Raw genomic sequence first — 5,588 nt, forward strand, 5'->3', positions numbered from 1 at the left:
AAATACGAAAATATTAAAATAGAACTCCGGCGATCTGTTGTTTTTGCTTGACAAGTTCTCGAACAATTTTGCAATGTTTTTTAAATTACTTTAGCTGAAGATGCAACGGGAGCATAAGTGAATTCTCCCTCATTCACTGGAACATATAATTCTATGGGTGAATACTAACTGCTTGCAAGTTGCCAATGTCGGTAATTATTGGAAATTCCCGGTAATGTTGACTCTGGTACTCAATTGTTTACTACTGCAAATATCAAAATAGTTCAGGTTTTGCGGAACAATTAAATTTTTGCGGTGATGATGTTTACTATAGGAAGAAGTGCGTCCCTGGGTGTGATCAAAAAACCCACCTGGGGATTAATAGCCGAAAACGCTAACCGATTGCACCACAGAAATGCTTGCACCTTACGCTTTTTTTCATTTACATACTTTTGGTGAACAAAAAAATTCGCTCGCATTTCATCTTTCGCAAGCTGTATGATTTAAAAAAAAACAAGTTGTTCTGCAAAGGAAATGAATAAACGCATTAAACCAAATCAAGAACTCTTTGAGTGTCCCAAATTACATGTTCTGTAAAACAAGACAGGAAAAAAAAAGGTACCGCTGGAAATCGGATCCAGGATTTCCTCTTTATGAAACAAGTCTTTTAACCAGCTTTACCACAGCACTGGCAGAATACTATTCTTATACAGGTGGGTACCCACCCTCAAACCTTTGTTCTCTCGCTACTGTTACAGGAGGCGTTGTAGGACTTTTTTAGTTCAGAAAAAGCTATCAATTCATCTTACATTTCTACTCCATCAATATTAGCAATGCTATCTTTACTAAGCTCTAAATATAGCTCTAAATAAATGCAAATTTTAAAATACATTTTAAAATAAATGCTATTCCATATGTTGTAACTTTGTGGTATTTAGAAATTTTAGGATGCAAGGGAAAGTATTACTGTATACAACTGTGAAAGAGGCTTGTATTTTAATACAATTTTCGATCAAAAGAAAACCAAAGTCCCTATGATATTACCGTCAATATCTCTTGATATCAACGTTCAGTTGAAAGATTTGAAGAAACTCTCAAACAAGCAACTGCAGTAGCAGAGAGTTTTGATTTAAACCGATGCTTGCAGCTCAATACTCCATTCATCCTTGAAAGAAGCAAAGACAGGGATATTTTGAGTGTCTCCATGATCCTCTTCTCAATCCAAAAGAAAGGTTTTATATGATCCTGATCCCACTAGAAAACGGGTCAATTTCAGTCTGCACTGATGTCCCTTCAAACGTTTTATAAGAACTCTGGACGTTTATACAGTGGAAGCCTGGTCCATTTCTTCTTCTGAACGAGACTATGGGAGTGAGTATTTTGACGTCGAACTGGGATTTAAATAGAGGAACACTACACTACATTGGGCTACACGTGTGAAAAAGCGTTTACTTTCCGACCTCTCGATAGCTCAATTGCTAGATCTTAAGACTATAGACAAAAACAGTGGGCATTTCTTATGTCCCTGGTTTGAATCCAGCTCGAAGGATGGTGTTTTCTTGTTCCTTAATCAAAAAGTGAAAATTGCGAATTTGTCTTTCACTTTGACGTTCACCCGAAAGCTCAGTATATAAAGAAGTAAAGGCTCCTGTTCTGGATCCTAATCCTAATCCTCACGTCTGATTGTTTTGCTCAGACCTTTAAAATGTACACTGTGGACTGTTTGCTCTTCCTAACACAATTAAAAAGCCGCCGACAAACTTATCGATCGGGAGTTTAGTTCAGTGATAGCGCGCACTTAAGACGCTCCGTTTTCTATCGCCGGCATCTCTGTATTCTTTTTAAACGCGATATTTTTTATTCTTCGTGTGTGAATTTCAGGGAGACTCATAAACCCTTTGTCTGTTTTAAAGATACATTATTTTAAACCAGGCATAATGAAAGACGTAGTAACTAGACACACATACAAGACACATGAATAGTAGCGGCTTTGAATGCAATACAAACGCCAATGGCGCAATGGATAACGTGTCTGATTACGGATCAGAAGACTTTAGGTTTGTACTCCTTCCTGGTTCGTGAAGAAGCTTTTAAACCTCACTACTCAACACTGACATCGTAGGGTGTGCGGTCCTACACAACCTTACTATCGACTGGATGAGTCTTCTGTTCAATCTCCGATTCTTTCCGCACATTCCTGCTATTTCACCACCGTTATTGTAGGATAACAGCCACAGACACGAGAAGATATACTATTCCGAACAAATGTCTTAAAAAATCACGTTGAAAAAGGTGACAATACGTTTTTGTTTCTTTAACTTAACCTTACTTTTGCCTGTAAAGTTCACATTATTTTCTGTAGCCGCAAATCCCCAATATTTCTGCTGTCTCCCGAGAAACACAAGCATGGAGTCAAATCATATTAAATAACACAACACATCTATTAATTTAACACCCAGATGTGACAGAACACATGTAAGACTTACACACAGCTTTTAATATGCTCTAGTGAATTTGCAGGTGTCCTGGGGAGGGAAGAGAACTGATATTAAGGAAATACATATTTAAAGGGGATGTAAGTCTTAAATGTGTTTTGTCACATCTGGGTGTTAACTGAATAATTTTTTAGCATTATTTATTGTGTTTTGACTCTATACTTGTGTTTCTCAGGAGAGAGCAGAAATATTGATGTTTACATTTCTATTCACATTCCCGGTGATATTGACTGAGGTAATGCAGAAGCATGTTCTCTATAACAATAAACGGTGCGAGAAGACAGGAAGAAAGGCACCGCTAGGATTTGAACCCAGAATCTCCTGTTTACTAGACAGGCGCTTTAACCAACTAAGCCACGGCGCCGGCAGAATCCCCCTCTTTTACTGCGACTTGGACACACCGCTCTGAGACACCTGCGTTCAGTAAGCGCTGAGTCGGCTGGCTGAGCACGTTGCCTCCTTTAGATTCAATAGGAGCCCCGACACTAAGAGAAACGTATAGAAATGGGTTTTATCCGGCACTTTTCATGTCCAATGCGCTTGACATCTCCCACGGGCGACAAAGTTCATTTACGACACCTTTCTTTCTTTCTTCTTTCAGCAGGAGTACAATAATGGCAACAACATGCTTGGAGTTCGGCATTTCATTTAGTCTGCGGAAACATCGTATCGGAATGAACTGCCTGAGATAAAAGAGTAATTGCGGCTTCAGATCGTTTTTACAGAGCATTGCGTTGTTCTGCTCATGCTGACTACACGCTTTCGATATGTCATTTACTGCAAGCGTTGCTTTTCCAGGTTTTTCTGAAATTCCTCGCATTTGAGCCAGCACTAAAACATTTCATTCCCGTCGCTGAATACATCGTGGAAACGGTATTTGCAACGGAATGCTGTCACACATGAAACATTTTCGTTATTCGGTTCTGAAGTTTGAAAATGAAAATAAAACGGGGGTCACCTCATAGGCTTGAAAGAAGTCCAAGCAGCATAAAAACCCACGAATTCTCACAAAGGCTGCACCTTTCTTCTGCTGCTTTTAGAAATCTGCCTTAAACATTTGAATGCATACCTTACTGCTGCTAATCACATTCACGTGTTTACGAAGCTTTTTTCTGTCCGTTATGTTTTTGCTAAGCAGTTTCTCCGTTTTCCTCGTACTGTGATTGTCAGTGAGCACAACAAGACTGAAACAGTGTAAAGGCAGGTAAAAAAGACAGGGTAAAACGCCTGACTGTCAGAAGTGGGACTTAAACCCGTGCCTCTATTTGGAGAGCGAAACACAAAGCTTAAAAGACACAAAGCTGTGAATTTGCTGTTTTAAACCGCTCGACTGTTCTAAAGATATGTGTGCAATCATTGCACCAGTTGCATCCGATTTTCTGTAACTTTAGGACGATTGATACGACTGGACATACACAATTTGTGGCGTTTAGCATGACATGGAAAACGGTACCGGAGCATTCGGGTCCGGACTACCAGACTCAGAAACAGTTTTTACCCCCGCACTATCAAACTATTAAACTCCCAGCCTCTCTCACTCTCTCCTCACCTCTCACCTATGATCTGAACCTCACAGTGCCTTCTTTCTTACCAAAAACCCAAACACACATTGAAAATCTACCTCTCCCATACATGTCAAAAGCTCACTCCCCATCATTTCTATCCCTTTATTTCATTCTTTTGATGCATGTTTTTGCACATAACCTGTTACCTTTTTGTTGTTTTGCACACTGCCTGTTGTTGTTTTTTGCACATCGGCTGTTGTCTCTTTCTTTTGTTATACAATTGTATTGTTGTTGTGTTTTTTTCTTTGTACTACTTATGTCCGAGAGCTAGCTAAATACCATTTCGTTATTCCATATACCTGCGTATGAGTATAATGACAATAAACTTGAACTTGAACTTTTAACTTGAATTTGAACTTGAACTTGACATAGTCTTGCAGGCAGTATATTATTTTATCGTTTACTCGTATAAAAAAACATGGTCTTCTCGTTCCTAAGTCAGATTTTTAGTGCTTTCGAACGTTACTTCCAACCTGGACTGACAGCTCACCAGATTTGTTTGTGATCAGACCATGGAGTGGGGGGCTGTACCAAGCGTAGGTTCCTTCCCAATGCTGAGGCGATCATTTGGAAGATGGGTGTGAAGAGAGACAAGCTTTGTCGACTAAAAAACAAGGCAGGATAAGCATGAACACTAATCACTGGCGACAGTTATGCTCTCTTACTATTGAGACTCCTACATTTTTTTTGAAGACTTTGAAACTAAAGGTAAGCGGAGACAAACGAAACAGGTACGGGTGGGGATTGAACCCACGATCTTCGGTTTACGAGACCGACGCCTTACCACTTGGCCACCACGCCTTCAAATAAAGAGGAGAATAATGTTGTTCAAATTATTTTTTTCTGAACCTGGTTTACATCGCCTGGAGGCAGCAACAACAATAAAAGGGATACTTAACAAGGAGATGCGCTGTAGCAGTGCAACTCCAACAGATGCTCCTGAAGAGACTGGAGGTTTAAGCCAGCTCCTTAGAGCGCTCGGCCGTGTTACTCTCAACAGCGGCTCTTCAGCTCTTGTTGTTTGACCTAGTGGTTTTATAACGCGTGGAAACGACCGCAACTTCATTTTCTGAGATGCTTTCGCTCATGTGGTGAAATCTCGACCTCTTTGGCATCTCTGGCAATAGTTTTTCCTGTAGAGCACCTCTGCTTATAGTGCCCTTGAAGTCATTTTATTTTTACAGGAAGACGCATTCCCTAACAATCTCTCCTGTTTTAGAAATGCTTCATAAGGCATGTTTGATTCAATGGACAAACAGTATACTAATTGTACAATGCAGATCTATGCGGCATTTGTACTGGATTTGACTGGGATTCTGAAATACTTCTTGAGAAGGTATTCAGATTTTCTTGAACCTATAATAAAAACACAGACCCGAAACTCCCTAGCTTCCAATCTCTTGCTGTCCTTAAACTCGGACGTGATGTTCTGCAGACGTGCAGTGTCCCTTTACTCTCGTTGTTTTCAAAACGACCTCCGTTGTCGGGCGCAGTTAAAGTGGAACTGGCCTGACCGCACAGGAAATTACTGAATGATAAAATGTTTCTA

At 40.0% G+C, this 5,588-nt stretch overlaps 2 non-coding genes across 2 annotated transcripts; both read right to left on the bottom strand.

The window, feature by feature from the left end:
- Nucleotides 1-2,764: 2,764 nt before the first annotated feature.
- On the bottom strand, nt 2,765-2,838 carry trnat-agu (transfer RNA threonine (anticodon AGU)). Its single transcript has one exon. It is a non-coding gene; the product is annotated as a tRNA-Thr (tRNA).
- A 1,930-nt stretch (nt 2,839-4,768) lies between these two features.
- On the bottom strand, nt 4,769-4,840 carry trnat-cgu (transfer RNA threonine (anticodon CGU)). The gene has a single exon. It is a non-coding gene; the product is annotated as a tRNA-Thr (tRNA).
- Between the last annotated feature and the right edge of the window lie 748 nt (nt 4,841-5,588).

Source organism: Lepisosteus platostomus, chromosome 5 (assembly GCF_059453375.1).
Source record: "Lepisosteus platostomus isolate fLepPlt1 chromosome 5, fLepPlt1.hap1, whole genome shotgun sequence".
Taxonomy (NCBI): Eukaryota; Metazoa; Chordata; class Actinopteri; order Semionotiformes; family Lepisosteidae; genus Lepisosteus; species Lepisosteus platostomus.